Source organism: Desmodus rotundus, chromosome 5, assembly GCF_022682495.2.
Source record: "Desmodus rotundus isolate HL8 chromosome 5, HLdesRot8A.1, whole genome shotgun sequence".
Taxonomy (NCBI): Eukaryota; Metazoa; Chordata; class Mammalia; order Chiroptera; family Phyllostomidae; genus Desmodus; species Desmodus rotundus.
This window is the reverse complement of record NC_071391.1, coordinates 87935866-87963818: the sequence shown is the minus strand read 5'-3', so window position 1 is coordinate 87963818 and position 27953 is coordinate 87935866. Positions and strand designations below refer to the sequence as shown.

Genomic DNA, 27953 nt, shown 5'->3' with positions numbered 1-27953 from the left:
CTTCTGGCACTTCTATCATTCAGATGTTGGTAAGTTTAAAGTTGTCCTGGAGGTTCCTAAGCCTCTCCTCAGTTTTTTTAATTTTTGTTTCTTCATTCTGTTCCACTTGAACTTTTATTTATTCCCTCTGTTCCAAATTGTTGATTTGAGTCCCGATTTCCTTCCCTTCAGTGTTGGTTCCCTGTATATTTTCCTTTATTTTTCTTTACATAGCCTTCACTTTTTCCTCTGTTTTGCGACCAAACTCAACCATTTCTGTGAGCGTCCTGATTACCAGTATTTTGAACTCTGCATCTGGTAAGTTGGCTCTCTCTTCATCACTTAGTTCTTTGTTTTTGGAGTTTTGATTTGTTCTTTAATTTGGGTCGTTTTTTAAATCTCAGCTTGCCTGTTACATTTTAAGAGGCAGAGCCATATTTATTCACTAGGGCTAGGTAACCCACATCACTGTGTTTTGGTGGGGGAGGCGTCTGAGAGGGAACAGTGGCACTTGGTCTGCTCTTGGCCAGCTTTCAGTCACTTTCCTAGCTACCCACAAGCAAATTGGGCCCTTCTGGTGCTGATTCCTGGGTGAGTGGGTTTGTGTATGTTCTAGGACCCTGTGGATCTCTCCAACGAACTCTCCTGTGAGGCTGGGAGTTTCTCCCACTACCGCAACCCCCACAGATTTTTACAGCCAGAGGTTTTGAGACTTTCTTTTCCCATGCTGGAACCCTGAGTTGCACGCTCTGTCTTGCTCCCCAGTTGTTTATCCTGGTTTATTCTACAGGCAAATGTGGGACCACCCAGTCTGCTAGCTGCCGCTGCCTTGCCCACCTTGTCCTCCAGCTACTGCCTTTCAATGTGTCTTCTCCACCTGGGCTGCCCATCGATGCCCCTCCTACCAGTCTGAATGAGTGTTTCTTCTTTAAATTCTTGGTTGTTGGACTTGATACAGTTCGATTTTCTGGCAGTACTGGTTATTTTTGTTTTTAAATTTGTATTTGTGCTGCTTTTGGTTGTGGGAGGAGGCATAGTGTATCTACCTATGCCTCCATCCTTTTTCTTTTGTTTTCTTTAGATGTCTGTTTTAAAATGTCATTTACTGACAGCCTTTGCAATTATTTAAATTTTGATGAAAAATTTTTGATATCAACCTAAAAACATTCATGGAGGTGCTTTCATCCTTTCATTTTTGTTTTAGGGGACATATATGAGCAAAACTTTTAAAGAATAATGTTCTAATCTAAAGGACGTAGAGATGAAGAAGAATCGCTTTCTACCCTCAAGGAGCTTCATAATTGAATGATGCAGTTAGGGACATATACACATAAGTTGGCTTAAATAAAGCTTTTACTGGGTCATACTTTCTGTTTATTTAATATGGGCATTGTGCCTCAGTGTTATGGTATGTTTGTTAAAATGGCTGTTAAGTAGTGATTTAGCTATACATAGTCTGTTTTGACATTGGCTAATTGTGCAGAATAGAGAGGGATTGTGTCTTTTAAAAGACAGATGGATAGGACTAGTGCCGACTGCACTTAACACTGATGAATAGTAGGACTTTCTCTTGTTGTCTAATTCCTGGGGTTGTAAGGAACATGAGAATGGGAGTCAGCAGACCCTAGTTCTTGTCCTGACTCTAGCATAGGGTATGTGACCTTGGCCAAATCACTCAATATATATGAACTCTTGTTTTCCTCATATAAAAAAAGTTTAAAGTAGATAATCATCTAGCTTTGAAACTTCAAATCCATCAGTTGAATTCATAATGTTTTTTATTGATATTATTTAATTTTTTACAGTGCATTAGTTGTAGAAGTGATAGCTGTAGCAGACTTTGAGAAATACACGCTAAAATAACAGAACAGATTATTTGTTTTGTGTAATGTTGTGCGAAGAATAGCTTGCTACTCACTATTTGTCCAAAGTATGATTGAGACAAGCTGTTATATAGTCCGTCAGAGTGGATCTCATCACCACTACCCTTTTTATTAAAAAAAAAAAAAAAAAAAAGATTTTCCTTTACCTTTTTTGAGAATTAGAACAAATTGTACATAGTATTAGTATTCAAGAATTTCAGTTTTGGCTTCATGCCAGTGCCTTTGGTGAAATCCACATTTTTGTAGTGTTCCAGAAGAATATTAAAATGGGTTATGGATTATAGACAGCTCTAGGCTTTGCACTTTATAGGTCAGAGGTTAGAGAGCAGTACAGCAGTGTTCACTCTTGTTATGTACTGGGCCTCTTATTTAGGCTCTTTATGGAACTAAAGTGAAACTCTCTGGAACAATTCCACTAGAGTGGCTTTCCTAAGGGCTTATGAGGCTTACATTCTGAAACCAATACTCTTGTAGTACAAGAATAACTGTAAACCGATGTGGAATAGAAGGCCATAGAGGAGAGATGCCAGTATGTAGCTTTCATTCTCCCAAGTCTCTTGGCTGGTGAGCAGAGAGAGAGATTCAGCAGTAACCAGATTTATCAGTAAGCAGACATTTGGATATATGTTGACAAATCTTCTCTAAACTTTTAGAATAGAAGACTCTGCTCTCTTTCATACCTTTGGAGGCTAAGAAGAATATTGAAGTTTGCAGAATTAGCTTTTGCTAGTTTAACATATACAAATATTATCTATTTAACTGCTGTCACCAGTCTTCATCTCTTATGTCTGTTCCTTCTGGAGCATTAATTCCCTTGTTTGTGGCCAAGAAGATAATTGAGTACGTTCTTATGGCTGATTTGCAGATGTTATTGTTCTTTATTTATTATCCTCAATATTGTTGGATAATTTGACTGATTTGCCTCGTTTAGGTATATGCTCAGATTGGATCATAAGGTTTTTATTCTTTTTTTGGCCCTACATAATATGGGGTGCAGAGGCTTGCTTATTTATTTATTTATGGTCTTAAAAATAAGCACTTGATTTACTTTATGATTCTTTTTACTTAGTTTGAAGAAAATATTCTTTTTAAACATTTCAATCAGATTTATTGAGGTGACATTTGTTAATAAAATCATATGGGTTTGAGTTGTACAATTCTATAACACATCGTCTGTACACTGTATTGTGTGTGTGTTTACCATCCCAAGTCAAGTCTCCTTCTATCACCATTAGGAGGTGTATTTTTAAAGTAGGTTGGTACATTGCCTTTGATGCCAAAGAGGGAAACACTGTTTCCTGGCAGACTTTATTGTGTTTCGTATCATCTTTAAGTCAGCAGTTCACTTTTTGTTTAGTAGTATGTCTTGGCTTGCCTGAATGAGTCATAATTAAAATATAGTCACTGGGACTCATAAGCTTATGTAAACAAGAATTATAGTAATACAGAGATACTGTGTCCGGCCGTGTATAGAATTAGAGTGGTATAGGTCTGCTGTGATCACTGAGTTTACTATTTATAAATACTAAAGTTGGAAGAAATTTAATAGGTTGCTTTATTATCTACCAAAAAAAGTCTAGAAAGTGAAAAGAAACAGAAAAGTAAGTAAAAAGAAATCTGGAAATCTCTTTCATCTACTTGATTTTTATATTTGTTATGTAAAAATGAAAAGATTACTTTGTTTTCTTTGAAAAGATGTAAGGACGAGCACAGTTTTGAAAATAGTGTTGGCATTCCTTTATTCATTGACAAAAATGCTGTCAGGCAAACTCATGTGGCTTCTGGTCCATGTCAATAATTAATATTGCTAAGGTTTGCTATGGGCATTTGAGATATTTTATTGAGCTAGAACTGCACTGTGGCGATAGCCTTCAAGTCAGTAAACATGAATTAAGAACTTATGTCAGGCATTGCACTAAATGCTTTGGATACAAAGGTGAATAAAATATTATTTTGGTGTGTTTTGTTCTACAAAGGGTTTGAAGTAGTTGACAGGAAGTAAATATAACAATACTGTAAAAAATATATGTACAGTTCAGAACTAGGGAAAATGGAAATTAGATTTGGAGGCCAAGATATGGTTGAATAATAAGACATGGGCTCTGTACATGAGAATGCTCAGTTCATCCTACTAGTGGCATGATACAGAAGCCAAGCTTTGTTATGTTCAAGGTCTGTTAAAGCATGGTTAATATAAAAATCAAGGAATTTTTGTGGAAGTCCACAGAAATGTTACTTGGAGTTTGTTTTGTAAGTGGTAGTGCTTTTGCTACTTCGTTGAGTTGAGTATCGATGGATTTCAGTATTATTTTTTTACTTTATTTAAATCTCATTGTTTCAGGGGGACAGTCTAACTACTCAGGTTGAGGAACTGATGACAAATTTAACTTTTGTTTTTATATGGTTTTATCATTTACAAGTTAGATATGGATTTAATGTTGAAATGGAAAAAAGTATAATTAAGTTGCAGTTTAGAAGTTGTCCTGTTTCCTTTGTTCTATTTTTCTTTTAGTTACTAACCTTTCCCTTTCCTTGGTTTCCAGAGTTGTTACATGGTATGTGACTGGGGGGTGGGTATAGGGTGCAGTGCTTTTAGCAGAATCAAAAACTACTGTTTTCTGCAATTTCACAGGTTAGGGAAACTGATCAAGTAAATAATTTGTTATTTTGATATAGAGGCTGTTTGGGGGAATTCTTGTGGGCACATTTTGTTCTAATTTATTTATTTTTTAATATATTTATTGATTATGCTATTACAGTTGTCCCATCCCACCCGTCACTCCATCCTGCCTTCTCCCTCCCTCCCACATTCCCCCCCCTATGCTTCATGTCCATGGGTCATACATATAAGTTCTTTGGCTTCTACATTTCCTATACTATTCTTACCCTCCCCCTGTCTATTTTCTAACTACCATTTATGCTAATTATTCTTTGTACCTTCCCCCCTTTCTCCCCCACACTCCCCTATTCATAACCCTTCATGTGATCTCCATTTCTGTGATTCTTTTCCTGTTCTAGTTGTTTGCTTAGTTTTTGTTTTAGGTGTGGTTGTTAATAACTGTGAGTTTGCTGTCATTTTTACTGTTCATATTCTCTATCTTCTTTTTCTTAGATAAATCCCTTTAACATTTCATATAATAAGGGCTTGGTGATGATGACCTCCTTTAATTTGACCTTATCCTGAGAAACACTTTATCTTCCCTTCCATTCTAAATGAAAGCTTTGCTGAATAGAGCAATCTTGGATGTAGGTCCTTGCCTTTCATGACTTGGAATACTTCTTTCCAGCCCCTTCTTGCCTGTAAGGTCTCTTTTGAGAAAGCAGCTGACAGTCTTATGGGAACTCCTTTGTAGGTAACTGTGTCCTTTTCTTTTGCTGCTTCTAAGATTCTCTCCTTCTGCTTAATCTTGGCTAATGTAATTATGATGTGCCTTGGTGTGTTCCTCCTTGGGTCCAGCTTCTTTGGGACTCTCTGAGCTTCCGGGACTTCCTGGAAGTCGATTTCCTTTGCCAGATTAGGGAAGTTCTCCTTCATTATTTGTTCAAATAAGTTTTCAATTTGTTGCTCTTCCTCTTGTCCTTCTGGTACCCCTATAATTCAGATGTTGGAACGTTTCAAGATGTCCTGGAGGTTCCTAAGCCTATCCTCATTTTTCTGAATTCTTGTTTCTTCATTCTTTTCTGGTTGGATGTTTCTTTCTTCCTTCTGGTGCACACCATTGATTTGAGTCCCAGTTTCCTTCACATCACTATTGGTTCCCTGTACGTTTTCCTTTGTTTCTCTTGGCATAACCTTCATTTTTTCATCTAGTTTTCGAACAAATTCAACCAATTCTGTGAGCTTCCTTCTTACCAGTGTTTTGAACTGTGCATCTGATAGGTTGGCCACCTCTTCATTGCTTAGTTGTATTTTTTTCTGGAGCTTTGATCTGTTCTTTCATTTGGGCTATCTTTTTTGTCTTGGCATGCCTGTTACATAAAGGGGTGGACCCTTAGGTATTCACCGGGGCAGGGTAATGCTGGTCGCTGCACTGTGATGCTGTATGTGGAGGAGGGGCCGAGGGGGAGCAATGGCGCTTGCTCCACTCTCTGCTGGGGTTTTTTTTTTTTCAATATATTTATTGATTATGCTATTACAGTTGTCCCATCCCCCCCACCCCCACTCCACTCCATCCTTTCCACCCTCTCCCTCCCACATTCCGCCCCTATGGTTCATGTCCATGGGTCATATTTATAAGTTCTTTGGCTTCTACATTTCCTACACTATTCTTATCCTCCCCCTGTCTATTTTCCACCTATCATCTATGCTACTTGTTCTCTGTACCTTTCCCCCCCCTCCCCCTCCCCTATTGACAACCCTCCATGTGATCTCCATCTCTATGGTTCTGTTCCTGTTCTAGTTGTTTGTCTAGTTCGCTCTTGTTTTTGTTTTAGGTGTGGTTGTTAATAACTGTGAGTTTGCTGTCATTTTTACTGTTCCTATTTTTGATCTTCTTTTGCTTAGGTAACTCCCTTTAACATTTCATATAATAAGGGCTTGGTGATGATGAACTTCTTTAACTTGACCTTATCTGAGAAGCACTTTATCTGCCCTTCCATTCTAAATGATAGCTTTGCTGGATACAGTAATCTTGGATGTAGGTCCTTGCGTTTAATCTTGGGTAATGTAATTATGATGTGCCTTGGTGTGTTTCTCCTTGGGTCCAGCTTCTTTGGGACTCTCTGAGCTTCCTGGACTTCCCGGAAGTCTATTTCCTTTGCCAGATAAGGGAATTTCTCCTTCATTGTTTGTTCAAATAAGTTTTCAATTTTTTGTTCTTCCTCTTGTCCTTCTGGTACCCCTATAATTCAGATGTTGGAACGTTTCAAGATGTCCTGGAGGTTCCTAAGCCTCTCCTCATTTTTCCCAGTTCTTTTTTCTTCATTCTTTTCTGGTTGGATGTTTCTTTCTTCCTTCTGGTCCACAGTGTTGATTTGAGTTCCAGTTTCCTTCACATCACTATTGGTTCCCTGTACATCTTCTTTTGTTTGTCTTAGCATAGGCTTCATTTTTTCATCTGGTTTTCGAACAGATTCAACCAATTCTGTGAGCGTCTTGATAACCAGTGTTTTGAACTGTGCATCCGATAGGTTGGCTATCTCTTCCTCGCTTAGTTGTATTTTTTCTGGAGCTTTGAAGTGTTCTGTCATTTGGGCCTTTTTTTTTTTTTTTTGCCTTGGAGTGTGTGTTACTTAAAGGGGCGGAGCCCTAGGTGTTCACCGGGGTGGGGTAACGCTGATTGCTGCGCTGTGAAGAGGTACGTGGGGGAGGGGCCGAGAGGGAGCAATGGCGCCCGCTTCACTCTCCTCCAGATCCCAATCTTTCACTCCGCTACCCACAGTCAAACGGGTCCCCTCTGGTGCTGGTTCCTGAGTGGGTGGGCTTGTGCACACTCTAGGCCCCTGTGGGTCTCTCCAACAACCTCTCCTGTGACGCTGGGAGTCTCTCCTGCTGCTGCCCCAACCCCCACGGGCATTTTCAATCAGAGGTTTGAGGCTTTATTTCCCCGCGCTGGAGCCCTGGGTTGCGAGGTCTGCTCCGATCCCCGCCGTTTGTCCGGTTTATCTGTGCGGGAATGTGGCGCCACAGGGTCTGCTAGTGGTCGGACTGCCTGCCCCATTCATCCCACCCTCCGCCAGTCTTGGTCCTGCCATGGCCACACGAGTCCTCTCCGCCCCGGTACCCGTCTCTGCCCCTCCTACCGGTCTGGATGAATGTTTATTTTTTATTTCCTTGGCGTCGGACTTCCTTGCCATTGGATTTTCTGTCAGTTCTGATTGTGGGAGGAGGCGCAGTGTGTCTACCTACGCCGCCATTTTGGTTCTCTCTGCTGGGTTTCAGTCACTCCCCCCCCCCCCCATACCCACAATCAAATTGGGCCCCTCTAGTGCTGATTCCCTATTGGGTGGGCTTGTGCACGCTCTAGGCCCCTGTGATTCTCTCCAGTGAACTCTCCTGTGAGTCTGGGAGTTTCTCCTGCTGCTGCGTCAACCCCCACGGGTGTTTTCAGTCAGAGGTTTGAGGCTTTATTTCCTCATGCTGGAGCCCTGGGCTGCGTGGTCTGTTTCTCCCCTGCTGTTCCTCCTGGTTTATTTATGTGGGAATGTTGGGGCCGCAGGGTCTGCCAGCCACCACCTTGTGGGGTCTACTAGCTGCAACCTGGCCTTCCCCGTTCCACAATCCACCACCTCGCTGGGTCCACCAGCTGCCCGCCGCCTTGCTGCAAGTCCTCTCTGTCCCGGCTGCCCATCTCCGCCCCTCCTACTGGTCTGGATGAACGTTTCTTCTTTATCTCCTTGGTTGTCGGACTTCCATACAGTTCGATTTTCTGTCATTTCTGGTGGTTTTTTGTTTTTAAATTGTTGTTGTCCTTTTGGTTGTGTGAGGAGGCACAGCGTGTCTACCTACACCTCCATCTTGTCCAGAAGCTCCCATAGTTTGGTTTTAAAAGGGAAAAATTGACGCACCATTCTAAGGGAATATATAACTTGTGATGGTAACTTTAGAATTTACTGGTTCAACAAATACAATTGTTGCACAATACATAATCTTCCATTATAGTAGATGATGAGATACAAACTGCAGTAGTATACCAACAATTATTTTATTACAGAATTTAGTGGCTATTAAGTAAATAATATTTTACTTAACTACCTTAGTTATGTAGCATTATTAAATTAATTTTTATATTTTCTTGAAGCTGCTGCACTCTACATTTTTGGTTAAACCGAAAGAGAGTAAAAGAGGGCTTGCTTTTATAGCATTTTAGCCAATTTTCCTTAATCAAGGTGGTTACTCATATTTAGATGAAATCCAACTCAGGAAGAAAGCACAGTGAAGAAATGAAAACAATTTAGGTAGTCAGTATGGAGAAAAGCAACCTAGAAGGTATATACTTCAGGGTTTTTTCAAGTATATCATTGTTTTTATTCATCCTTATGTGTGCCAACTGTACAGAGGGTTCTGGTTGTGGTGTTGATATTTTGCCAAGGGCCTGTTTTATGTCTCAAGAACTTTGGATGCAGGTACTGACTTTTAAAAACCAGACACTTGTAGGTGTGCAACCAGAGACCACTCCAGTCTTCAAGACCATCTGTGTTTCCTTTCTAACTTGTAGGTTATGTTTGCTAGTATATTTCACATTTCAGCCAGTAGAATCTAAAGAATTCAAATGGGAACATAGAGAACATGCCTGTAAATAGGTTTCACTTCAGGAGATTGGAACTAGCTATTGAGAGCACTGTGGTTTTAGTGGGAGGAATGTTTTGGTAGGTGGGCAGTGTCTACTATGGGTCAGTATGGGGGAATTACAACATGCGCTCACTGCTGTCGCTTAATTAGTGGTTGAACACATTATCTGGTCATAATAGACTCCACAGGCTCAAGTAATAATTTGAACAGCATTGTGGGAGAAATAAAGAGGACAGATGTGCATAGGATAAAAGTCAGCCAATAAAAGAAAAATCACATATAGATAGAAGAACAGAAAATGATAAATTGGAATGAAAAAGATTAAAAAGGCATGAAAAAATAGCAAGGATAAACAGGCGTTACCAGTCTGTCTCTCTCCCTCCGTCCCCCCACCTCTCTTTCTTGATTAGAAAAGGAAAATACATCTGTGAAATACTTGGACCATTTTGGGAAAGGAAATTAGAAGTTATTTCAAGTTGTTGGAGTGTAGTCTTAAAATTTTTGTTGTTCTTAAAGTAGAAAATGAAATATGATAACTCATTGTACTTCTTCAGTTGGTTTATTTGCCACTTAGGGTAAAAAAAATAAGGGAGACCTCCAGAGTAGTCATGATCTTGGAAAAGTCTTTCTAAAAGATGGTTATAGGACTAAAAGATACCTCCTCTCATGTAAGACACAACCCATTTTTTTTTCAGATATTCTAGTATCAAAGTTTCCCAGAATGAGTTTTGTAGAACCATAGTATCCCTCAATGTTTAAATGTATGTTCCAGGAGGAAAAGAATCATTAAGTAAGTTTGGGAACTGTTAGAGTTCCAGAACAAAAAATAGTAAATACAATTAATGAATTTCTTTACTATAAGACATATGCATATGAGTACTCTTAAAATACTAGTGTGCCTCGTAAATCTTTGAAGAGACAAATGGAGGTGGAGCCTGTAGCTTTTCTCAAATTTAGTTGCTTTGCTATTCTTTTTTTTATCTATCCCTGCCCCTGCCAAATTGGGGGAATTCTCTGTTTGTAATTTCTATATGTATTCCACTTGGGGGAATATTAATACTAGTTTACCTTTTTGAATATGGTATGCATGTAGTATTTATGTGGACTCCATATTTGAACCTTGGTGTTTCTTGATCACCTGACCGCTAATCTTGCCTACATTTCAGGTTTATTCCTACTACTCTCTCATAGTTCTTCACTTGAACTCAATTCTTTTTTTACTATCCCATGAGTATATTCTGTACTTGGAATGTTCTCTACCTTTATATTAAGGTCTAGCTTTTGTCACCTTGTCTTAGATGTCCCCCGAGCTCTTTAGCTAGAAGTACTCTCTTCCTCCTCGGCAAATCAAAAACATTTATTTACTGACACCTGTAGTGATATTTACAGATTGGTTTGTGGTTATTTATGCACATGTCTTAGATTGCAAGCTTGAGAAGAGAGGGCATACCCTGCTATATCACCCAAAGCTCCTAGCTTAACTATTCCTTCATATAGAGTAATAACACAAGTAATGTTTATTGTTTACCAAGTGCCAGGTACTGTTCTATGTTCTTTACATGATTAATCATTACTATAGTACCCTGGGTATCCTTATTTTATAGATGAGGAAACGAAGGCAGTATGAGGCAGGGTAACTCAGAGTTAACATACTAAGGTATTGCAGGGGCCAGAATTTGAACCTAATCAACCTCATGCTCTTAATCACTGCACAGTACTGCTTCCTATAGTAGGTGCTCAGTGAGTGTTTGAATGACAGAACAAGGGAAGATTTGGAAAAGAGGTGACAGCTGTGGCTCAGGGTTGTTACTTTTCATCTTTTTGAAGCTGACATTTATTTAGCTATGTAATAAGTTCTAAATGACTAAGAACGTTAGCAAGAGTTCAGGTGGGTGGGTCATGGGAGGGAGTGGTAGAGATGGGTATATGTGGAGATGCGGGATATTTTGTATTTCCTGAAACTGCTGCTTTCCTTGCTGAGGGAATAGCGGTGAGTCCAGGCTTTGGAGTCCGAAAATCTGGATGCAAGTTTCAGCTTCTTCATTTATTAGCAGTTTGGGCAAGTTTCTTTACCATTCTAAACCTCTCTCTGTTTTACTCCTCTGTGAAATAACAAAAGCTACTTCATTAGTGTCTTTGTGAGCATTAAATTAGATTATCATGGAAAGCACTTAGCATAATGCCTAGTACATATTAAGTGCTCAACAAATGTTACTTTAGTACAACGGGTTTTACTTAATGTAAGATTAGCTGCTTATTTCTTTTCAAAAAAGATAATGCCCTTTGAACTTGGATATTCAGATTTTAGTCAGTTAAAGTATTACATGGATCTGTTTTTTATGATTTTTTTCCCCTTTCTTACCACTTCACATTATCTTCTAATTAGGGGAGATGGTGATTCAACATTAAGTTTATTTGTTTTCTTAAGTTTATTCAGTTTATTTGTTTAAGTTTGTTTTATTTGTTTCATGGCAAATAAGTGAACACTAGATTAGAGCTCAAAATACTAGGTTCCAACAGTTTTCTTACTCTGTCAGTTCATTTTCTGTGGGTGACATTGGCTGTGTTAACTCAGCTTGTTGCTGTAGTCACTGATCAGGGATTTTCAGTGCTTTTATTGCCTCTTTTGATAAACATAAAACTCTTATTCCTTATTGCCTTCTGTTATATTTTGAAATAAACACAAAATGCTTATATTTGAAATAAAAATATTGCCTTTACATAAAAATTCCCTAAATTACACTATTTTATGAGGAAAATAGAAAACATTTCTCTCTATGATATGTAGTAAGAATTCCAGTGTACGTTGCACTCTGCATGCACTATAACCATCATATACATTAATAGCAAGCCTGTCATAAACAGTTTGTTCTGAATATTTTCTCATTGTTGAGCTTTGACCTCTTGGTGTTTGTGATATGAATACAATCAGTATCTTTTTTTCTTAATCAAGTAAGGTTTATTTTAATAATTTTGCTTTTTAAAAACGATACCCTTACGAGTCAGATTCCTACTTTTCTGTATTGAGAATGATCTGAGAGTTCCTGAATGAATGTGGGATATTTTGAAAAATCTTAGCTTTGATTCATGTGTAGATAAGAAATAGGAGATTATTACTAAAGATAAGAGGAGTCATTGCAAGTAAAGAATCTTGTAGTAATTTATCCTAGATAGAGCCAGGAGTATGTTGATATGGCTCTAAATTATTAAAGTTGGTATTTCGAGAAATTTTCTTTGAGCAGTTCTTTGCTTGGTTGAGCAGATTCAGATGAGGCTGAGAAAACAGGAAGATTGTGCTTGGAATGGGAGAATGTTGTCTTCAGGCCAAGACATGTCAAATGTCCCAAAACAGGATGTTTCTGCTTTTAAAAATATTGTCTGATATATAAATTAACATATCTGGCATAAGTTATTCTGGCTAAGGTTTCTGCTTTCTTTTGATTCAGAAATAAGACAAAACAGACTCGCTGAACACATATCAGAAAAGAGAAGTTAGACTTCTCAGAACTACTTAAGTGGTATGATTTATTGATGCATTCAGTGTTTGAAAAAACACATGAAAACAGGAAAGGTGTTTAGTATAGAAATTAACTTTTTTTTTTTGGCAAGGAAATCAGGCAGCATTTGAACCACTGGCTCTGTTGGTTCTGTTGTTTTCGTGCATTTTTCCCCCTTCTCCTTGTTTATCATCTCTTTTATAATTTCTACCTTGGAATATGTCTCTTTATCTAGGATAATTACTCTACTTACACAGGAGGCACATTCAAAGCAAGTGTTTGTTTTGTTTAACCAGAACTTTCATTTACAGCTGATTCTAAGCTGAGTCAGTAAGGCAGGATGGGGGGAGGAGGGCAAAGGAGGAGAAAATAGGGACAACCTGTAAGAACATAAAAAATTAAAATATTATTAGAAACTACACAGATAAAAACAAAAATATGTCTAAATGACGCCCCCCGCCCCGAAAAAAAAAAAAAGGGCAGGATAGTAAGAAGCCAGGAAAATTCCTTGGCAAATGGGATAGGGCAGCTCAGACAGGTAGCTGAACACAATGGCTGAGCAATTTACAGCGAGATACAGAAGGTCACCTTCCTTCTAGGCCTCAGATGTGTTTTAGCTCCAGGCCCAGGAAAGCAGCAAAACCTGGTGGGCTACAGGACAACCGCAATGACTGGGATCGGATCCCTTGCCCCGTCACTGACCAATCAGAGGAGACCGTGACCCTGAAAGGGCACACATGGAGAACTGATGAATATCCTGCTGAAACCTTCCCCTGAGACCTCCCCTGAGATTGCCCGTTATAAGGAAGAGATAAAAGCCTTAAGACAAAGGATGCAGTTAGCTCCATTCCCTTTCCCCTCATCTTCCCCCACAGACATACATCTCCTAAACTCTTAAAACTTGGAGTCAGAGGAGCCAAAGGCAGCAGTAGCTCCTCCCAGGCTAATTAATCCCCTTAGCCTGTTTCCAAAGCCCGGTTTTCTCTAACTTCCCAGGAAGTTAAGGCAGCCCTGTCTAGGCTCTCCTGTTGCTTCTTCTATATTAGGCCCTTCCTTGTTTCACTGCCCCCAGCTTTAATAAACATACCCTCATAGTCACCTGGACTCCTGTTGTGAAATCTTTCCTACGTGAAGTCAAGTACTCTTACACTACTGGCTGGCCTTAGGCAGACCCACTCAGGCCCATGCCCCTAACTGATAACAATAGAGGTTTGTTTTTATCCAGTCTAGGTCTGGATGTTTGCTTCTTATTTGAGAGTGGCAGAAACCAAGAATTCAATTACATTTATTTTTTGTCCTTATTCATATTAGTTCTTAGCACTGATAAAAGGTGTCAGGTACACGTTTCTTCCAAAGTAGCTTTCTTTGCATAGTAAGAATTGTAAGGACTGGGGGGGGGCGGGGGGGCGTGCATGCCATTTCTAGTCGTTTTCAAAGCACCTCATGCTGATTCTCACGGGCCTGGCCACCGGCCCCTGCTTTTCCCTGCATAATAAAATGGCTAATCAGGTGAATGGTAATGTGGTACAGTTAAAAGAAGAGGAAGACCCAATGGATACTTCCAGTGTAACTCACACAGAACACTACAAGACACTGATAGAGTCAGGCCTCCCACAGAAGGTGGCAGAAAGACTTGATGAAATATTTCAGGCAGGATTGGTAGCTTATGTCGATCTTGATGAAAGAGCAGTTGATGCTCTCAGGGAATTTAATGAAGAAGGACCTCTATCTGTACTACAACAGTTCAAGGAAAGTGACTTATCACATGTTCAGAACAAAAGTGCATTTTTATGTGGGGTTATGAAGACCTACAGGCAAAGGGAGAAACAGGGGAGTAAGGTGCAAGAATCTACAAAGGGACCTGATGAAGCAAAGATCAAGGCCTTGCTTGAGAGGATTGGTTATACCCTGGATGTGACCACAGGGCAGAGGAAGTATGGCGGTCCTCCGCCAGACAGTGTGTACTCTGGCACGCAACCTGGAATTGGAAGGGAAGTCTTTGTAGGTAAAATACCAAGAGATTTATATGAGGATGAGTTGGTGCCCCTTTTTGAAAAGGCTGGTCCCATTTGGGATCTATGTCTTAGGATGGATCCACTGTCTGGTCAGACCAGAGGGTATCATTTATCACCTTCTGTGGAAAGGAAGCTGCACAGGAAGGTGTTAAACTGTGTGACGGCTATGAAATTCATCCTGGTAAACACCTGGGAGTATGCATTTCTGTGGCAAACAACAGGCTTTTTGTTGGATCAATTCCAAAGAATAAGACTAAAGAAAACATTCTGGAAGAATTCAGTAAAGTCACAGAGGGTTTGGTGGACGTTATTCTTTATCATCAACCCGATGACAAAAAGAAGAATTGGGGGTTCTGCTTCCTTGAATATGAGGATCACAAGTCAGCAGCACAAGCCAGACGCGGGCTGATGAGCGGAAAGGTAAAAGTATGGGAAAAAGTAGTTACAGTTGAATGGGCTGACCCTGTGGAAGAACCAGATCCAGAAGTCATGGCTAAGGTGAAAGTTTTATTTGTGAGACACTTGGCTACTACAGTGACAGACGAAATACTGGAAAAGTCATTTTCTGAATTTGGAAAACCTGAAAGGGTGAAGAAGTTGAAAGATTATGCATTTGTTCATTTTGAAGACAGAGGAGCCACTGTTAAGGCCATGGATGAAATGAATGGCAAAGAAATAGAAGGGGAAAAAATTGAAAAAGTCTTAGCCAAGCCACCAGACAAGAAAAGGAAAGAACGCCAAGCTGCTAGACAGGCCTCCAGAAGCACTGCGTATAAAGATTATTACTATCACCCTCCTCCTCGCATGCCACCTCCAATTAGAGGTTGAGGTCGTGGTGGGGGAAGAGGTAGATATGGCTACCCTCCAGATTACTATGGCTATGAAGATTACTATGATGATTACTATGGTTGTGATTATCATGACTATCGTGGAGGCTATGAAGATCCCTACTACGGCTATGATGATGGCTATGCAGTAAGAGGAAGAGAAGGAGGAAGGGGAGGGGGAGGTGCTTCACCACCACCAAGGGGGCAGGGAGCACCACCTCCAAGAGGTAGAGCTGGCTATTCACAGAGGGGGGCACCTTTGGGACCACCAAAAGGCTCCAGGGGTGGCAGAGGGGGTCCTGCACAACAGTAGAGAGGCCGTGATTCCTGTGGAGCTTGGGGCAATAGTGGGGGCAATGTAGGAGGCAAGAGAAAGGCAGATGGGTACAACCAACCTGATTCTAAGTGCCATCAGACCAACAACCAACAGAACTGGGGTTCCCAACCCATCACTCACCAGGCACTTCAGCAAGGTGGTGACTATTCCGGTAACTATGGTTACAATAACGACAACCAGAAATTTTATCAGGATACCTATGGGCAACAGTGGAAATAGACAAGTGAGGACATGAAAATGATATTGGCAAGCCACGATTGGCTCCAGATCTACTACATTGTTCAAAAAAAATCGGCTTCACTGTTTCATCTTTAAGTAGCAATTTGCAGCCATACTCAGAAATCAAAGGCATTCCTGTATACCAACAATGAAACAGCAGAAACAGAAATCAGGAAAAAAATCCCATTTGATATAGCAACAAGAAACACAAAGTACCTAGGAATCAACCTAGCCAAGGAGGTAAAAGACCTGTTCTCAGAAAACTACACAACACTGAAGAAAGAAATTAAGGAAGACACAAGCAAATGGAAGCATGTATCATGCTCATGGATTGGAAGAATTAACATCATCAAAATGGCCATATTACCCAAAGCGATTTATAGATTCAATGCAATCCCTATTAATGTACCCATGACATATTTCACAGATATAGAACAAACATTTCATAAATTTATATGGAACCATAAACGACCCCGAATAGCTGCAGCTATTTTGAGAAAGAAGAACAAAGCAGGAGGGATCACAATACCTGATATTAAACTGTATTACAAGGCCACTGTAGTCAAAACAGCCTGTTACTGGCATAAAAACAGGCACATAGACCAATGGAACAGAATAGAGAGCCCAGAAATAAACCCAAGTCTTTACGGTCAATTAATATTTGATGAAGGAGGCAGGAGCATAAAATGGAGCAAAAATAGCCTCTTCAACAAATGGTGTTGGGAGATCTGGACAGCTACGTGCAAAAAAATGAAACTCAATCACCAACGTATGCCATACACAAAAATAAATTCAAGGTGGATAAAAGACTTAAATATAAGTCGCAACACCATGAAAGTCCTAGAGGAAAACATTGGCAGGAAAATCTCAGACATTCCACGCAGCAACATCCTCACAGACACATCCTCTAAAGCAAGGGACATAAAGAAAGGAATAAACAAGGTGGAACCTCATCAAAATAAAAAGCTTCTGCATGGCCAAAGAAAACAGCATTAAAATGAAAAGAGAACCAACTGTGTGGGAAAACATATTTGCCAATGATACCTCAAACAAGGGCCTCATTTCCAAAATATATAAAGAACTCACATGACTCCACTCCAGGAAGACAGACAACCCAATTAAAAAATGGGCAAAGGACTTGAACAGACACTTCCCCAAGGAAGACATACAGAGGGCCCAGAGACATATGAAAAGATGCTCAGCATCACTTGTCACCAGAGAGATGCAAATTGAAACCACAATGACGTACCACTTCACACTGGTCAGAGTGGCCAACATAAACAAATCCACAAACAAATGTTGGAGAGGATGTGGAGAAAAGGGAACCGTAGTGCATTGTTGGTGGTAATGCACACTGGTGAGGCCACTGTGGAAAACAGTATGGAATTTCTTCAGAAAACTAAAAATGGAACTGCCTTTTGACCCAGCTATTCCACTGCTGGGATTACACCCTAAGAACCCTGAATCACCAATCCAAAAGCACCTGTGCACCCCAATGTTCATAGCAGCACAATTTACAATAGCCAAGTACTGGAAGCACCCTAAGTGCCCATCAGCAAATGAGTGGATCCAAAAACTACGGTACATTTACACAATTGAATTCTACGCAGCAGAGAGAAAGAAGGAGCTTATACCCTTTGCTATACAGCATGGTTGGAACTGGAGAGCATTATGCTAAGTGAAATAAGCCAGGCGGTAAGGGACAAATACCATATGATCTCATCTTTAACTGGAACATAATCAACAAAAGAAAGAAACAAACAAAATACAACCAGAGACATTGAGGTTAAGAACAATCTAACAATAACCAGAGGGGAGTGGGGAGGGGACAGTGGGGAGAGTGGTTTTCAGGAAGTACTATAAAGGACACATGGACAAAACCAAGAGGGAAGGTGTAGGTGGGGGAGGGAGGTGGGTTTGTCTGGGGTGGGGTGGGGTGGGGTAGGGTGGAGGGTAAAAAATGGCAGACAACTGTAATTGAAAAGCAATAAAAAAATGTTTATAATAAAAAAAAATCTAATTTTAAAATCATTAAAAAAAGAAAAAAGAATTGTAAGGACTGGAGTACAAGTATAGGGCCTGAGTGTTCTTCCTCTTTCTTAGTACTACCTCTTATTCCTGACAGCCTCACTTAAGTGCTTCTCCGCTTTAGGGAGCTTAGTTAATTCTGGCCCAAGTGATCATCCCTGCTTTAAACTCAGATAGCCTAATTGTCTGGGGGTCTTTTGGCAATTAATATTGTTTTGCTTCCTGGTATTTTTGTATTTGTTTATTGTTACTTTTAAGCTGCTAGAGGATGAGGACTGTTGTTAATTTATCATTCCCTATCCGTTTTACAAGAGTGTTAACTTATCATTCCCTACACATTTTACAGTGACTCTTGATTTTTCCTTGGGAAGTTTTCTGGTCTTTCAAATGACAGGAGGATCTTTTAGAACAATTCATAAGAACTCTCAGAATCTTAGACTATTCAAGCCATGCTGTGTTTGCCTATAGCTTTGATAAAAGCAGTTTCCCCCCTACAACAAGAGATAGCCAACCAATATTCTGAGTAAGGACCAGGCACCATAGTCTTCCTAGATTAATACTTAACTTGAGGGTTTTTGGTTTTTTTTAAAGAGAAAATAACAGTGTCCTTTTACGTAGGCTTAGTTTTACCACCAAATATTTTAAAGATGGAAACAAATGATGTATAGTACTTAGCTGGGGGGAAGGGCAGGTAAACAAGCAAACATTTACACTCAAGATCTTACATGATTAGTTACTATTGTAGAAAACATATACTAAGGAAGACAAATACTACATGAACTCACTTATTTGTGAAATCTAATTAACAAAATAAACTGATGAACAAAATAGAACCAGAGGCAAGGATATAGGGACCAGATTGACAGCTGTGAGAGGGAAGCAGGGAGGGGGTAATGAATGAAAGAAAGGGAAGGAATTAGCCAGAGAACATATATGTATAACCCATGGATACAGACAACAGTGTAGTGATGGCCAGAAGGAAGGGGGCTGGGGGTTGGGTGGAAGTGGGCAAAGGGGGTGGTGCGACATCTGTAATAGTGCCAAAAATAAAAATATATAGAGAAAAACCACATTCTAATTTTGCTACACTCACTCTGTAACATTAGAAATAAATGACTTGATTGATATGGCACTCTGAGTTTCCTTTAAAGATTTTCTTAATGAACTAGGGGTTTCAAATTTAAAAGGAATTTACATATATTTATATTATATCCCAGTTTTCATCAGAGTTATTTTATGTTTTTCGTTGCCCTGTTGGAAGCCCTGTTTTGCCAAAGACTTGTCTAATATATTTTCCATACTGACTTTGCACGTAACAATTCTGGTGGAACTAGTATTACATTCATAAAAGTTGCCTGGGATGGGATAATGACAATAAATATGTCATTTTGTTTGGGAGAAAATGTCTAAAATCCTACTTTAAAGGAGCTATTCTGAACTCTTGAGGGGATATTTTTAGATCTTCATTCCACCCCATCCCCTGTTAACAAATTGTGGGGAAAATACAAACCTTGAATTATTTCCTAATATATTTTACATGAAATATTAGTCCCTTAGCTTGAACAGCTTCTTTTTTCAGGAGCTCTGATTGTTCTATAACCAAGGCCAGAATGCTAACTCTACTTTAAGTAGAGTCATAGTGGGCCTTCTAAAATTTTGTATGAGCCCTGAACCCAAAAGTTGTACCCATGGCATCCATATTCCCTTTTGTTAACAGTTATTCTTTTCTGAGGACTTTTTGCAAAATATCCTATACCACAGTGTCTCAATCAGGAAAACACAACATGTTCTTTATATGATTATAAGAAACAATGTATTACTTACATTATTATTTTCAAAAATTCTATTTCCTATTTCTGTCTTGCCCAGCAAGGATGTCTCTTGGATTTTAGGGAAATACACATATATGCTATGCGTGAGGTCATGGAAAATAATTTATTTTGTCTTAATTTAGCAATTTAAAAAATTGTGATGAAACAGTTTTAATTTTTATTTTTCCCTTTTAATTCTGCTTTTTTTTCTTTACTGTTTTTATTTTCTCATTCAAAACAGTTCTCATTGTTGAGCCTCATTGATTTTCCTCCCTAGGATTATTTTGTTATTCAGAGAGGAAAACAACTCATTGTCTTTTTTACCAAAATATGTTTTTGAAATATTTTGAACTTGGATGAATTTGCAGTTATATTAGATATTTTAAAAATTGAAGGTAAGACCACTTCTGATTACGTTGCTTCCTGAAATAACATTTTGCAGCCAAAATTTGTTTCCTGAGCTCTTTGAGGAGAAGCTAGTCTGAGGTTTTGCTAATGAAATTTTATCTGGAGCCCTAGTAAGTGTGAAACTGTGTAAGTGGAATTTTAGTATAAATTATTTTATAAATTTATGAAATTTTTAAAAAGTCAGTCATGTTGGATGAGCTCTAGGGAGCTCTAGGTTATTTTTGTGTTTTGGTTATACAGTGTCAAAAAAAAAATCTTGTTTATGTAGGAAAGTTCTTGTAAATGGCAGTAAATGGCAACAATTAAAAAAACCCCCAACCTTGTGAGAGTTTCTGGCCAAGATGGAGGCATAGGTAGAAATGCTTTGCTTCCTCGCACAACCAAAAGAAGAATAACCCAATTTAAAAACAATAAACAACCAGAAGTGCCAGAAAATCAAACTACATGAAATGCCGACAACCAAGGAGTTAAAGAAATATTCACCCAGACCGGTAGGAGGGGTGGATATGGGAGACAGGCAGCTGAGCAGAGGGGATGCAAGGCAAGGCACTGGACCACCCAGGCAAGGCAGGGCTGGCTGAATGGGAAACTCTAAAGACTCAAAGCTACCTGTAAAATACTTCCAGGGTTGTCACGGTGAGAGAAACTCCCAGTCTCACATGAGAGAGTTCCTTGGAAAGTGGGGCTAGAGAAGAGCAAGCGAGCAGCATTGTTCCCTCTCTGACCCCTCCCCCACAGTGCCACAACCCAGCAAAGAGGTTGCCTTGCCCTGCTGAATACCTAAGGCCCTGCCCTCTTACAACATAACAGATGCACTGAAACAAAGAAATATGGCCCAAATGAAAGAACAGATCAAAACTCCAGAAAAAGAGCTAAGTGATGAGGGGATAGACAACCTATCTAATGCAGAGTTCAAAACACTGGTAATCAGGATGCTCACAGAACTGATTGAACTCGGTCACAAAATGAAGGAAGAAATGAAGGCTACCCAGAATGAAATAAAGCAAAATGTACAGGGAACCAATAGTGAAGGGAAGGAAACCAGGACTCAAATCAACAATCTGGAACAAGAGGAAGAAATAAATGTCCAACTGGAACAGAATGAAGAAATAAGAATTCAAAAACATGAGGAGAGGCTTAGGAACCTCTGGGACAACTTTAAGCCCTCTAACATCAGAATCATAGGGGTGCCAGAAAGAGAAGAGCAAGAAGTCGAAAACTTATTTGAACAAATAATGAAGGAGAACTTCCTCAATCTGGCAAAGGAAATCGACTTCCAGGAAGTCCAGGAAGCCCAGAGTCCCAAAGAAATTGGACCCAAAAAGGAACACACCAAGGCACATCATCATTAAGTTACCCAAGATAAAAGGTAAAGAGAGAATCTTAAAGGCAGCAAGAGGAAAAGAGAGAGTTAACCTACAAAGGAGTTCCCGTAAGACTGTCAGCTGATTTCTCAAAAGAAACCTTACAGGCAAGAAGGGGCTGGAAAGAAGTATTCAAAGTCATGAAAGGCAAGGACCTATATCCAAGATTCCACTATCCAGCAAAGCTATCATTTAGAATGGAAGGGCAGATCAAGTGCTTCCCAGCTAAGGTCAAGTTAAATGAGTTTATCCTTAACAAGCCCTTGTTATATGAAATGTTAACAGGACTTATCTAAGAAAAAGAAGATGATCAAAAACTATGAACAGTAGAATGACAACAAACTTATAGCTATCAACAACTGAACCTAAAAAACAAAAACAAAAACCAAGCAAACAACTAGAACAGGAACAGTGTCACAGCAATGGAGATCACATGGAGGGTTTTCTGTGGCGGGAGGGGGAGAGGGAAAGGTACAGGGAGTAAGAAACGTAATTGGTAGGCATAAAATAGATGGGGAGAGGTTAAGAATGGTATTGGAAACGGAGAAGCCAAAGAACATATGTATGACTGATTGACATGAACTGAGTGGGAGGGGGATGCTGCAGGGTGGGCAGGTGCATGGTGGAGGGGGGATAAAGGAGAGACAAATATGGGAAGTCTGTAATAGCACAATCAATAAAACATACTTAAAAAAATAAATACCTTGCCTAACAACAATAATAAAAAAGGCATATAACATTTTTGAACGCTTAAGGAGCAGACTGTTAAAAAGAGCGTTACGTGTATTATTTACACAACAAACCAAACCAAGTAGTTAGTTTTTTTTTTTTTTTATGTCTATTTTACAAGTAAAAAAAAAATGAGGCACATTGAGTTAAGGTAACTAGCAAAAATTTTACAGCTAGTAGGAGGCAGCACTAGGTTCAAGTCTCGTGCCATTAACCTTTGTGCTGTATTTGTATTGCTCTGAAAATGTTTCAAGTAATCTGATTTAGAAGTTTAAAAATTAAGTAGCAGGCAATTTTAATTTCCAAGTAGAGTCATTAATATTTGTTAATTTATACTTGTTCAGTTTGGAGTGATTGTTGAATAAGTTTCTTGGCTAGTTAAATGTTCATTGTGTGTTTGAAAACATCAGAGTCATTTAAAAATACTCAGTTTAAGAAAAGAGAAAACATTTTGTTTTGTATATTGAATTCAAATTTTGTTTTAATTTTATTATTAACATTATTTGTACCTGTAAATTTCATTTTATTATTAACATTATTTTGCACTGCAAAATTATTTAAATTAGCAGATGCACCAGCTGGTTCAGTCCTGTTACATAATTGAAAGATATTCAGGGAGTTTGATAACTAAAACTAAAAAAAGACAAGGTTTTTTTTTGTTTTATTGGAGCTATTTATAATAGAACTTACTTAGATAGACAACGATTTCAAAAGAGGAGATTCTAGAACTCATCTTATTCATAGTTACAGATAACTCTGTGAAGTCTGAAATTGAAAGACCGTTCCTTAATAAAACTGATAATTTGAATCATTCCGGCTTCTTTTTAACAGTTTGTGTTCTTTATGGAGCTTGCCATACTTACATTTACTACATTTATTGAATAACTTTACTAGATCCACTACTTCTGCAGTTTTTCCTGTCATTGTTTTATTATCACTAGTAAAGAACTCATTATGTTTTGACCACCTTGTTTGAGGGCATCCTAAAAAGCAATCTAAATATTATTTAATTTTTTCCCTCCTATTGTACATAGTTTATAAATAAACATTCTTATCTTTACATGTATGAACATATCACTAAAAAATGAGATGTGCATCATTTATGACCTTGCCTAAAGTGTAAAGATTTCACATAATTTTAGCCTTTCATATTATTCCAGTATTGTAGATACTTCTGTCTACTCTCTTTTTTCAAATAAAAGTTATATTTAAGTAGTGTATCTAGTAGACTTATTTACAGTGTTAGTAGTATAGGAATTAATGAGCTTTTCCCCCAAAGTGTATACTAGTTCTTCATGTTCTGTTTAGTAATTACCATGAGCAATGATATGGTATTTTTGTCAGATTTAAATTATGTTGCAATACTCCCCCCTCCCCCATAACCTTATGCTTTCTCTTTAGGCTCACTGTGCACTTCTCCCCCCCACGCCCCAGATAATTGCATAACTTGACAGGATTCATGAATCTTTCTAGACTTAACTTCATTATACATATTCAGGAAATTGACTTACATTTTTCTTTGCCGTATAAAGTGACCTCCAGTGACAAATAGCTATTACCTTATTTATTTATCTGAGATTCTTTCATTTCATACGCTGTTACTAGTGTTTGATAATGATTGAAGAACTCTTCAGTATTGTTTTATAATGCTAATTGTTATTTTGTCTTGAGACTGATTAATTTTGTTATATCCATTGCCAGATAGTTTTCTTAACTATCAGAATTTTAATCATATTATGATAAGGTTCTTAGAGGGTAGTCATTTTACCTTACATAAACATGTAAGTTATGAAGAAGTATTGAAAGTTTATGGACTTTTAGTCAGGATGGTAGCATAGGTAAACATAGCTCGCTTCCTCACACAACCACATCAAAATTACAACTAAAATAGAGAACAGCTATCACTCAGAACCGTGAGAAATCGAGTTGAATGGAAGTCTAACAACCTCAGAATTAAAGAAATCACATCCATCCAGAGTGGTAGGAGGGTCAGAGATGTGGAACAGGCTGTTCCCACATCCATGTGTGATGGATAAAAATTCAGGAGGGATATCTCCAGAGTGAGGAGACCTAGCTCCACACAAGGCTCTGCAGCCCAGGGTTCTAGAGCCAGGAAAATAAGTCCCCATAACTTTTGGCTGTAAAAACCAGTGAGGATTGAGTTGGTGAAGAAACTCTGGAGTCCAAGTAGTTTCTTTTAAAGAACCCACACACAAACTTACTCCGACTCACTACCTGTGAGCTCCAGCACTGGCATAGTGGCTTGAAAGCACTAGTGACATACAGGGAGTAACTGAAGTGTCCAGCATCAAGGCAAGAGCTGGGAGACGGCTTTCTCCCAGACAGAAAGGTGCACAGAGGCCAGTCCCTTTTCTGAATTCTCCCACCAAAAATCCACATAGCTGGCAGGCTGGTGCCATGACTGAGACTCCATCAACGTGGTTAACACTGTTTGCCCAGCCCTGGAGATCCCGTGAGACTCTGTCCCACTCAACTTACTGGCCCACTCAAGCTGTTAACCATGACTTATCCATATGAATGGGTGGTTTTGGCTCATGTTTCACAACTTCCTAAATCCTCTTAAACAAGCAAAAGTCCACCTCAGTAAGCCCCCAGGTCCTGTACTTCTTGCTAAGTGGCCCCAGGACCAGCACTAGCAAAAGCCAACAAAGGTTTACACCTAGGCTTTGCCTGGTAATCTCCCAGTCCAGCACAAGTGGCAGCCATCTCAGGTTGCATTATAGTTCATGCAGGCTGGCCCTGGGCAGAACACAGGTCAGGGCTGACCTTGGCCTGCGTCACCTGGAACCCCAGGGCCTGTACACTCAGTGGACAGCTACAGACCACCATGGAGCACCACCAGCCTGCCCCTGCACAGCTAATCCTCCACAGAGGGCAGAGTTTGGTGGCCAGTGGTCACAGCTAGTCCTTGCAGCTGACTGGCCTGGGTAAATCTCTCTCATAGACCTTCCAATAGGAATCAAGACTCAACTACAAGAGGAGGGTGTACTCAGCTCACATGAAGGGTGTACCTCTAGTACCCAGCCTGGGTGATAGGGGAAGCTGTTCCACTGGACCCTACAGGACACCTACTATATTAGGCCACACTACCGAGACAGGGAGTCATAGCAGCTCTACCTAATGCAAAGAAACAAACTCAGGGAGGCTACCAAAATGAGGAGACAAAGAATATGGCCCAAATGATAGAACAGATCAAAACTCCAGATAAAGAAAAGAACTAAACACAGTGGAGATAAGATGGTGTTAGATGCAGAGTTCAAAACACCTGTTATAAGGATGCTCAAGAAACTTAGCAAGGATCTCAGCAGCATAAAAAAGATCCAGTCAGAAATGAAGAATACACTAGTTAAAATAAAGAACAGTTTACGGGGAATCAACAGCAGAGTGGATGGAGCTGAGAATGAAGTCAATGGTTTAGACCATAAAGAAGCAAAAAACAACCCATCACAAGAAGAAGAAAAAAAAATCCAAAAGAATGAGGATAGTGTAAGCTGCCTCTGGGACAACTTCAAGCATTCCAACATTCACATCATAGGGGTGCCAGAAGGAGAAAAGAAAGAGCAAGAAATTGGATATCTATTTTAAAAAATTAATGAAAGAAAACCCTAATTTCATGAAGGAAATAGACATGGAAGTCCAGGGAGCACAGAGAGTCCCAAATAAGATGGATGCCAAGACACATCATATTTAAAATGCCGAAGGTTAAAAATAAAGAGAGAATCTTAAAAGCAGCAAGAGAAAAAACATTAGTTACCTACAGGGGAGTTCCCATATGACTGTCAGCTGATTTCTCAAAAGAAACTGAAGGCTAGAAGGGATTGGCAAGAAATACTGAAAATCATGAAAAGCAGAGGCCTATAGCCAAGACTGGTCTATCCAGCAAAGATACCAGTTAGAATCGAAAGGCAGATAAAGAGCTTCCCAGACAAGAAAAAACTAAAGGAGTTCTCATCATCACCAAACCATAATATGAAATATTAAAGGGACTTATTTAAGAAAAAGAAGATGATCAAAACTAGAAACAATAAAATGGCAATAAATACATATCTGTCAACAGCTGAATCTAAAAAACTAAACAAACAAGAAGAACAGAGACAGAACCATGAATATGGAGAGCATTTGATGGTTGCCAGATGAGAGAGGAGTGTGGGGGAATGGGTGAAGAGGTGAGGGGATTGAGAAGTACAGATATGTAGTTACAGAATAGACATGGAGATGTAAAGTTCAGTATAGGAAATGGAGTAGCCAGAGAACTTATATGCATGACCCATGGACATGAACAATCGTGGGGGGATTGACTGAGGGAAGTGGAGGGTGCTCTGTGGAGGGGGGCAAAGGGGGAAAAATTGGGACAAGTAATAGCATTATCAATAAAATATAATTAAAAAAATAAAAAGTTTATGATAACGATACCATAAAAGTAGTGCAAGAATAACCCAAACTTCTCTGTTGTTGATTCACTTATTTTGCGACAGACATGCTGGCAGTTGGAATGTGTTGTCTAGAGTATGTGCTGAGGCAGTGTTACCTGACATTTACTGGAGCACAGCATAAGGGTGTTTTTGTGTCATTTTTTGTAGGTGAGTAAGTACAGTCTGAGTGAGAAGAAATAGAAAAAACACCAGTGAAGAGCTACAATCTTCTAATCAAGGACCCTTTTATTAGAATTTCACATTCAGCAAATGGACATAAATGGCTGCACTAAAGCAAATTAACTTGGTAGATGTAATTGCCTGTAGTTTGTTTTATCAATTTATTTAATTGAATTATTAATTAATTAATTATTAATTATTAATCTATTAATTGGCATATAACACATCTTTGTTAACCAAAGTCTTAAAAATAAAGTTTATTCAAAAAAGTGAAAGTCGCAAATATTTGTAAAAGCCCCGATGTTTTTTGGACACAGTTTGAAAACCAGTGTTCCTAGATAACTAGTTCCAAACCCAGGCATAGTCTGCATTGAGGGAGAATAGGGCCTTCCCTAGTGAGGCAGAATCTCTGCACTGACTTAAAATGCATTGTCCTGTGAGAAGTTGCATTATCATCATCTGCCAGAGCATGGATTTTGGCAGCACATATTTGTTAATTAAGAATGACTAAACAAATGAATTTTTTAAACTTGTGTCTCGTTTCCCATCCTGTGAAATAGTGCTCTGTGCAGTAAGCCAGACTTAAATGACATTGGCCAAAAATATATGAGTGAACGAGTAATACTGGGCTTGGATGAGAATTGTCTTCTTTTAGTTAGAAAATCTTTCAGCATCTGTACAGGTTCTTGAATATCATATAAGATTGTTATGCTGAAGTTTCCAATGAACCTGAGTTTGCTACAGGATTTTAATTTAATTAGTCTTGGGGATTTATCTTTTTAAATTGTTTTCATTTTTTAAGTATATTTTATTGATTATGTTATTATAATTGTCCCATATTTTTCCTCCCCTGTATCCCCCTCCCCCCTGCCCCATCCCTCCACTCCAGCATTCACACCCACTCCTTAGTTCATGTCCATGGATTATACATATAAGTTCTTGGCTTCTCCATTTCCTATACTATTCTTAACTTTCCCCCCGTCTATTTTGTACCTACCAATTATTCTTATTC

General features: G+C 39.1%; 1 protein-coding gene and 1 pseudogene across 7 annotated transcripts in view; both read left to right on the top strand.

Annotated features, from left to right (window-relative positions):
• Positions 1 to 27953, top strand: part of SIK3 (SIK family kinase 3) — a 307559-nt gene that overhangs the window by 58942 nt on the left and 220664 nt on the right. The gene's annotated exons all lie outside the window — the stretch shown is intronic.
• Positions 7118 to 16655, top strand: LOC112314363 (heterogeneous nuclear ribonucleoprotein R pseudogene; annotated as a pseudogene).